At 43.6% G+C, this 9,758-nt stretch overlaps 1 protein-coding gene across 1 annotated transcript in view; it reads right to left on the minus strand.

The window, feature by feature from the left end:
- The window catches only part of TTLL4 (tubulin tyrosine ligase like 4), a 34,274-nt gene extending 24,762 nt beyond the window's left edge, over positions 1–9,512 (minus strand). Inside the window, exon 1 of the mRNA XM_027873826.1 lies at positions 9,434–9,512. The gene's annotated coding sequence lies outside the window, so the exon portion shown is untranslated. The remainder of the gene's footprint in view (positions 1–9,433) is intronic.
- Between the last annotated feature and the right edge of the window lie 246 nt (positions 9,513–9,758).

Below are 9,758 nucleotides of genomic sequence, written 5' to 3' on the forward strand. Positions count from 1 at the left end.
ACATCCAAGGAAACAGGGCCCCTAAGAAAGGATTCACTGCCAAGTAAAGGTTTTAACTAACAGAGTTTAGGTTCCCATTCAAGATTCTGTGATTTTTACCTGCAAAAGAACCAGGCCAATGAAATTCTCCAGATAAGTAGCCTGAGAGTGTCTCAAATACTGTAGTAACAAGGTTTTAGGAAAAGAGTAAGAAAAATCTAGAACAAACCCAAGTAATGGACATAATTCTACAAGAAATGATGCCACCTGGCCTAAGAGATCGCTAGTATCTATATGCCCCCAAACTATGCAAAGTTCAGCTTCTAATGGCCTTGACCTTGGTTGATTATCCCCAATTTATCCTGCCGAGTTGTTCACATGTTGTCTCTCCCATTAGACCGAGTTCCTTGATAGCAGGGAATATCTTTTGTCTTTCTTTGTATCCCCAGTGCTTAGGAAGGAACGCAAAAAGAATTTATTAAGCTCCTACTATGTGCCAGGCACCAAGTATTTTACAAATATTATCTCATTTGATCCTCATAATAATGCCACATGTTATTATTTATCCCCATATTAAAATCAAGAAAACTGGGGCAGACAGTATTTTATTGACTTGCCTAGGATCACACCACTATTAATTTGACTGAGGTCTAATTGGAACACAGGTCTTCCTGATGCCATCCACTGCATCACCAACCTATCTGTGATACTTGGCACAATACCTGGCACATAGAAGGGGATTTAATAAACGATTACTGACCAACCAGACAAGGACCCACCACACAGCATTCTCTCCTGACATTTAATTTGCAGAATCTCTAACTCAAGGAGAATCTATAGGTTGGCAGATTTAAGAGCACTGGACACTTTCTCTGGGAACCTTAGGACAGCAGCAGGATGCACAGGGTGGGTGAGAAGACAACTTCATCTAAGAGAAGAGGCCATGTCCACTTTATCTTCAATGTCACTTTGAGGGTTAACTTTATAACCAGTTCTATAAGAGGTCATCGATGCCATGTGGAACACAGGCTCTTGTTTTGCCCTCAGGTGAGAAAATAGATATGCCCACAAAGCAGAGAAAGAAACAAAGTAGGAACTAAGGTTTCCATGAGGGTCTGCTGGCCTCCAGTGGAACACAAAGGAGACCCTGGGAAACTTTTAGCCTTCCTGCCTGTTCTGTAGCCAAAGCAATCGTAGGAGGGAACATAATCTTTTTTAATTCTTTTGCAGTTAAGCAAAAAGTTTTGCCAGATTTTAGTTTGTTGAGCCCAAGAGATTGAGGGAATAGGGCAAGGAACTGTACTCACTGGCTAACTGGGTTCTAACACCTGAAAATGGCCCTGAAATACAAGACATCTGACAATGCCAGGTAAGGACAACATCAGATAAGGCATTCTCCTCCCTTGACAACCATAATGCTTTAGGGAAAGAACAAGAGGAAATGGTCTAAAACCACATAAGCTTCAAGTAACAGCAAGAATTCCCTGACACCAAAGAGAGTAAGTGCATGGAAGAGGTGACTAGGGAAGTCTGAGATTCTTTATCAGCACAGGATCAAGAAGCCATGTCATTATGGTACATTCAACCTCCCTGTCCTTAGAGTTGATCACTTTACTAAACTTCACTGACCTTCAGTCTTGAGCCCATGTTAACCAACAACCAGCATGTACCCCCCCCCAAACTACAAATTTTCCATTCCTTCTCTCTCTACTCTCCCGTATGTTCTGAACCTACTCATCTGCCTCTTTCTCCGGTCCATTAGCTCCTTTCTGGCTCTTCCTCTCACTTTTCCTCTCTTCTAGTATCTCCTTCTCTGCCTTGTTCCATTGGCCCAGGGGGTGGGAATGAGAGTTGAAACCAAATGGAAGGAAGTCCAGGGTCCTTTAAGGCTACAATGAGTTTTGGAACTTAAAAGGTACAAAACAGATCAAAAACAAGGTAAATAATGTCACTCAACTAATGCTGTTAGAAGAGGTCAGATACCTCACTGAGTATCTAGTTATAAAGTACCTAGTTTATGAAGTTTATGAAGAATCAATCCAAGGTTGGGCTATAGGAGTACATTATGATTAAATGCTAAAACATTTGCCAGTTCCAGAACATAGTCAATAAGTCAAGAGATCCATCTGAACTAAAGGGAAAGGACTTGGGACAAATCATGGATGAAAAGAAGAGAAGGAAATTTACATGAACTAAGACAGAGAATAATATATGACCACAAGATTGTAAATTATAATTCTGAGAGACTCAAATTCTGACCAATACAATAACCAATCATAATTCGAAAGACTGATCATATTAAACAAATAAGCTACTTATATAGATCCATGGTTTCATATACAAACCTCTTTTTCTGACCCTCCTTCTTTATCAAAATGTTCATGTTTGCTGATGATTTTCTAGCTCATAATAAAACTTTTTTTAGACCCCCAAGGATTCACCACACTCAGCATATTGACAAAGATGACAAAAAGTCAAAATAGACAATCTTGGAAGGGTGGTGATAAGACAAGCACAATTTATAGCTCTATAAATTGGTCCAACAATTTTGGAAATCAATTAGGAATTATTTGGAGAAAATATCTGAAATTCCTATATCTTTTGACCCAGAGATTCCACAGCTTGGCATATATTCCAAGGAAGTAAATAACAAAAAGAAAGGCCCTATATACAAAAAATATTTATAGTTGCAAAAAACTGGAAACAAAGTAGATGCCCATCAATTTGGAGATTGCTAAACAAGTGGTACTATAGTACAAGAATGTAACAATATTACAATGCCATAAGAAAAAATGGTGACCAATACAGAGAATCACTGGAAGACAGATGAACTTACGCAAAGTAAATAGAACCAGGAAGACAGTATACACAATGACCACAATATACATGGGAAAACTGCTGATCCAGAGTAAAATACCAGCTCTAACAAGTAGGCCACAGTACTTGAAAGACTGTGTGACTAGAAAATGGCCTGTATAGCCTGGCTGGCCAGTTTTAGGGACCTGAAGGACTCTCTCTAGGAGTCCAACGAAAGCTAACTCTCCCCATTTATAAGCAACTTCAGTAGTTTGAAGATTGTTCTTAAATACGATACAGTTTCCCAAAGTAGCCATCAAGGGCTAACATAGAAATGTTTTGCCAGACTTCACATATATAATAGTTATCATATTGCTTGACTTCTCAATGGGTAGAAGAGGGGCTTCGAGGGAGAATTTGGAATGCAAAATGAAAAAATGAGTATTTTTTTAAAAAGTAGCCATCAACTGTAAGTGGAATGGAGTGTGGTGAAGAGGGAGGCACTGCATTGAGGGGTAAGAGATACTACCTATGTTGGCTTTCAGTACACAAATGTATTTGCGAAGGTGACTAAATACACCAGGCACAAGAGAAACTCGGCTTAAACTTGCTATTGGTGACTTCTGTCACAAGAATCCAAGGGAAGCCATTGGATATTAAGGGGTGTTGACAAAAAGTGGGGAGCGGTGGGATGAAACCACAGTAGCATCATGTGAAACTGGGCAATTGCTATTGGCATTTGATTGTGGTAGGAGTTGGTCCCCCACTGAAGTATAGTCTTCCCTTGAAATCTCTGCCAACCTAGGAATTCTCTCTTCCTGTCCACACTGGCATTTCTCCAGTTCGTCAAAGAGATCTGGGAGCTTTAGCAGACTATAAATCCAATGAGTTAACTGTATGACATGGCAACCAGGAAAGCTAAGCTACCTTCAGCTACATTAAAGGGACATAAACATACAAAGATAGCTAGGTGATAATCCCACAATACTATGCCCTAGCCAAACCATGCCTGGAATGTTGTTTTCATTTCTGGCTACCACATTTCAACAAGGACATTCATTAATAAACTGGAGAGTATCCAAAGGAAAACAACCAGGATGGTGAATGGCTAACATCTTCCCATGAGTACTGGGCTGAAGGAATGGGTTATTTAGCCTAATAAAGAGAAAACTTAAGGGGAGAGACAGTGTCTGTCATCAAGTATTTGAAATGCTCTCTCACAGAGGAGGAACTGAACTTGTTCTGCTCAACCCCAGAAGCAAAACTAGGACTAATGTGTGGAAGATGCAAATCAACAAATGTAGGTTTGATATAAAGAAAACCTTCCCAACAAAGTTATGTAAAAACAAAGGCTGAATGACAATTACTTATGTTGTAAAGGAGATCCTTAGTCAGGCTAAACTAGGCTATATAGTGGACTAGAGGGCCTCTAAGGCCCTTTTCAACTCTGAAATTCTATGACAATAGTCACAGATCTTGTAAAAAAAAAAAACTACAGAAATACCACATAACCTGAACTTATGCCTCTTGACATCAAGATTATTTAAAAAATAGCACCTAGTCCAGCTGATGGAGCAGTCTGTACATGAGAGGGTGGGTGGGAGGGATGGAGGTACATCCTCAACCTCAAAAGATTTGGTTATAGAGCGTCATCTAGTCAAGGCAGAGCCTCAGTTCCCCAGGCTGCTGCTGCAGCCCATTTTAAAATAAAAAATAGAGGAGGTAGAAGATCATATAATCTGCTCTTAGAGGTCCTCCAGGAAGTTGCGGAGTGTCACAGTTGTGACTGCCTGGGGTACCCAGGACCTGCTCCATAAATTAGAAAGACTTGGAAGAACGGGTGGGGGGGGGGGGAGTTGGGGAGGAATGTGCTCAGTGTGAGAAGTACAGAGGGAGGAAAAAGGTCCACCCTCACCTTGCTCAGGATATGATACCTAGTGGCCACACACCCCAGGCTCACCAACTGCTCTGATAGTAAGGGAAATGTACACTGACCGATTCCTGATAACCACATGCCTGAAAACCACTTGTTTCAACCAATTCCCAGAGGCATTCACTTTCCTTCTTCAGATGTCAGCCCTTCTTCAGAAAGTAACATTTTATCTCAGGCTTCTTTCCAGTGATATAACATGGAATTCTAAGCCTATACTTCCAGAGCTACTATGGCCAGGATAGCACAGCCGCTACAGAATCCACTGTGGCCCTTTGCATCTTCACGGAACAAAGTAAAATTATTTTGTCCCATCAGCCTAGGCCAAAGCGCCAGGGGTAGGGGCTGAGCCTGGAAGGAAGGGAAGCATCTAAAACAATGGTCTCCAAACTTCTTGGATCATACATCCTGATTGCTAAGAAATGTTTGAAGATGCGAGCCCAAGTGTGTATGTTTACTTATTTATAAATTATATATGTGAACTACTGTACATCATAAAACACAAAAAATATACATTTTAGAAGGATGAGATAAATATTGTTTTTAAAAAACTGAATCTTGAGTCAACAAGGAACCAGTACTATTTATAGAGTAAAGGAGTGACACGACCAGAGTCGAGCTTTCGGAAACTCATTTTAGTAAAGCTGTGGAGAGGATGACTGGAGATAGACCCAAGGAAGGCCACCATCCCCCTCAATACCTACTCATTCCTGAAGGTCCTGCTCAAATTCCTCTTCTTCCACGAGGTCTTTCCTGAGCTGGAGCCCACCATGATCTCTGAACTTAAAAGGACCTATTGCCTATACCATTCATTTACCACTTTTCACCTGATGCGCTTTACAGTCAAATTTTTCCATGTATGGGCAGTCCTGACTTACCTTTGCCCTTTACATATGGCCACCCCAGAATAGCTATCCCACTAGATGACCCAGTGGCCACAGGAATTCTCTTTCCCTCTCCATTCTGGACTAAATTCAGGGTTTCCTTCCTCTCAAATTTCTGGCTTTTTACCTCAAGCTATTCCAGAAGTGAACCTTAAATGGCGTTAGTAGCCATGGTAAGGGGAGGAAAAAGTTTAGAGGTCGCTCCAAACACTGCCACATCCCTAGCCTAAGCACCAATTTCAGAAGCATCTCCAGTCCCAGGCCCATCTCCTGCTCATCCCATGCAGTACAAGAGGAAAAGCACTGGCCTGGGAGTTGGGAGAGTCGGTCCAGGTCCTGGCTTTGATGCAAGCTACTTCCGTGATCTTAGTCAAATCACTGGCCCTTCCTGGCCCTTAGTTTTCTCACCCATGCCCTGAAGAGGTTAGACTAGACGACCTCAAGTTCCATGATGCACGTCCATGCTTTATTCTTCTACAAGGAAATGTTCATGACAGTCTAAGTCTGCTCTTCCTTTCCACCCCTCCCTCTAGATACCCATCTCCCACTTTTTTCTCCTTTTCCAGGCTTCTCTGCACTGCTAGGCAGGGAGGAGAAAAGTTCTCCACTCCTACTAGAGGGAGTGGGAGGAAATGTGTTTTGATCAACATAAAGTTGGAACAATGAATGAATTTTTTCATAGAAACACTATTGTACATGGCAGTTAGGATTGATAGCAAACACTAGTACAACTTTCTCTTCGGGTACTCTTGTGTACATCAGAACTCTGCACATATGAGGCATTCAATAAATGTGTTGATTGAATGAAGTAGGGGATAATGAAGGAGAATAAAGAAGTACATGAAAGTAAGATGATGAATGAGATTAATCTCTGGAGTATAAAATCAGCTTCAGGAATCTATACAATCATGTCAACCCCCCAGTCTTCAGATAGAACCTCTACACATTCCTTGTCCTCCAATCCTTTCTGGGCCATGAAGGGTGTAGTGTTCTGAAAATTACTCAAGTCTCCTACTTGAGTCAAAGTGAGTGCTCAGCAGCCTAAGACAGAGTATCCATTGCAGTTTCCTTATACAAACTGGTCTCCAGGGGCCAGGTCCAGCCTAGCTGGGACAAGATATTTTTTCTAGAGAGTAATTACCCACTGATTAAATCACTCTGCTACATTACTGGAGAGTGTGGCTCTTGGGATCTGAAGTTTCCTTTCCCTTCTGTCTAGGTATTTTCCTAGGTCACCAGGGGAACTCTGGACACAAAAAAAAAAAATGGGAAAAAAAAATCTGCAATCCACAAGGTCTCTGAAAAATGTTTAGTATTTATAGTCAAGGCAGAATTGACTTACCTGGAGGTGATGAGAGTCAAATGGAGGAAGATAGGGAAGAGAATGAGGTCCTATTTTTATTTGAAAGATAATTCCCAGGGTTCTCCTCCAATTAGAAAGTACATGTAGTAAAAAAAAATGCAATTAGCTTCTAGAAGCCCAAATGGGAAAGATGGGTCAGGGACATCAGGAGAAAATATACTACCTTTGATTTTCTAATGAGTCATCAAATCTAGAGAAAGGGAATAAACTAAGGCACCAGAGCTGCAGGAGGTAAATCTCTAAATTACTGAGAAGGAAACAGCCAAAGTTAGATATCAAAAGGTGAATTGCTTTCCTGATCCTAACCCTACACTATCTCAGGGATGAGATAACCTCTCCCCAGTCTCATCTCTGATTCTTAGTCCTTGTCTGGAGAGTAGGGTAGGTGAGGGCAGGCAATAAGCAATGTGGCATTCATGCCAAGAAGTAAAAGTAAAAAGTTCAAAGCAATGGAGAAAACTCCTTTTACTTAGCATTCATGCTAATTGACCAAAACAGCTGATCATGTGTCAGGGAGGCCATTATGGGAAACTTCCAAGGCCATGAAATAATTGTGAAATGAAACCTAGCTTGAAGTTATGACCCTAAGGAAATGAAAACCTTTAGTAGATAGGCCTACTCTCATGTTCTCCTTCAGCAAATAAATGGGTTCCTATACAAAAGTCACAGACATATCTATATCTTAGGAGTTCTGAATAAGATGGAAGTCTCCCTTTAGGAAGGAAGGATGGTTCAAAGCATCACTAGCAAAATTCTCAAACACTGAGCACTTGGAACCAGGTGAACAATACCAAAAGACCCAAAAAACCCTTATTCCAGCTGGTTAAAAAAGGGCTGACTGAAAAACCTAATTTGTCAAGGTCTTGTGGGTGATTTAAAGAAAAAAAAAAGTAGGTCAGTCACACTCTTCTCCACTCCTCTGCTTCTTAGTTATGTGGACAGTTGAGAAATACTTTTATGCACTCTACTATTACTCTAAGTCCATAAGGTATGTCAGTAACTTCCTTTTCTCATAAAAGTATTCTACATTAGAAAATAGTGTATCTAAAGTACTTTACATGAACTAAATAAAATGCAAGTGAAGTTACCACTGTCCCAGAATCCCACTCTTACAGCCTGACAAACTCCCTTAAATTCAACATGCCCTTATTGCCCAATACCCGAAAGCTGGCACCATTACATAAGCTTCCATCCCAGTGGAAAGTGTGCTGAGTATTCAGAAGATCGAGGCTCAAATCTGCCTGTGTATGGTGAACAAATTATTTAACCTAACCAAATGAAGCAGCTGAATTAGATTTCTCAGGTCCCTTTCAGGTTTAAAAACAAACAACAACAACAACAACAATAAAAAAAAAAAACCATGATAAACTAGTTTCTTAAACTCCCTTTACACAAGCTGCTCCAGGTCTGTTCTTTTCGGTGCCTGGAGTTGCACAGCAGCAATGGGAGAAAACCTTCCTACTCACACTCTTAGAGTTAGTAGGTGGAAATGTAAAAGGGGATACATTTCATCAGCAAACCAGAACTGACCAGTAGGAATAAAAAATTAACTCTGAGCTGAAATCAAAGGAGCCAGGTGTGTCTTCTTACTCCTCCTTATCATAATAGGAAAAACAAAACTTTGCTAATCTCCTTGTAAGTAGCTTTTTGCCGTAGTTGTTTTGTAAACCTAAACTCTCGAAGCATTAAATGGAGAGTACAAGGAACTTTGTCCAAGGGTGTGGGGAGATGGCAGAAAGGCGTCCTTTCTGCTTTTCTGGTTGGGGCTAAAGTTGCCAGAACTGAAACCAAGGGACCTAGGAGAGGCCAGGGATGAGTGCCCCTCTTCGGGCAAGTTTAAAGCGTGGGTTATGAGGGGTAGGGGACGGGAAGTTGCCAAAGGAGAAATGGGAATCTGGGGCTCGCAGGGGTGTAGTTCTTGAAACCTTCCAATCCCTTTCCTAGCTCTTTCTCCCCCTGCCCCAACACTTCCCACACAGGCTCCAGGACTGTTGATTGTCCTGGGACCCCTGGCTCTTATGAGGCACAGTCCCCGCACCGGGCAGGCACCTGGCGAGAGGAAGAGGGGAAAGGGAAAAAGAACCCCCCGCAGACACAGACATGGCGGTCCGGGGCGGCCACAGAGGCTCGGCGGGGTGGGGGAGGGGGACCCCGGGGCAGGAGCATCAGGGGCTGCAGGGCCGAGCAGGCCGGGAGGGGGGAAGGGGGAATGTCCGGGGAGGGAGGCGTCTGGGGCTGGGGGGCTGAGGGAAGCTCCCCGCAGGGGAGAAGGGGGGGAAGGGCACGGGAGGCTGAGCTGGGGGGCGGGGCAGGGGACACGGCACACGCTTCGGGGTCGGGACTGGCGGGAAAGGGAGCAGGGGATCGTGGGGCCGGGAGGGAAAGTGGCGGAAGCACAGAGGGAGGGCACGAGGGAGGGAGAGCGGGATAGAGAGAGTCCGTCCCCGGGGCAGCCCTCGCCTCTGCCCCCGCCTCACTCACCTTGCTGGCCCCCACTCCGTCCCAGCTTCGGTGCCTGCTTCCGCGCTACTCCTCCCAGGCCTGCCGGGCTGGCGGCCTCGGCGCCCTTAGCAACCACGCACCGCCACGCGACCCGCGCTCGCCGGCGCTGCCGGCCACGTACTGCGTGCGCGCCCCCGACGGACGGACGTGAAAACGAATGAACGCGGAACCCAGGCGAGGAAAGTTAAATCGAGGGAAGAGAGGGCAAGGGGGAGGGGGATGAAAGAGTCCGCTCCCGACGACCTGCGCGTGCGCAAAGGCCATCCACTGCTCCCAAGAGGCAATGCGAGCTGACTTCCGGAGT

The sequence above is a fragment of the Vombatus ursinus genome, unplaced genomic scaffold, assembly GCF_900497805.2.
Source record: "Vombatus ursinus unplaced genomic scaffold, bare-nosed wombat genome assembly UNPS02014802.1, whole genome shotgun sequence".
In the NCBI taxonomy this organism is placed as follows: Eukaryota; Metazoa; Chordata; class Mammalia; order Diprotodontia; family Vombatidae; genus Vombatus; species Vombatus ursinus.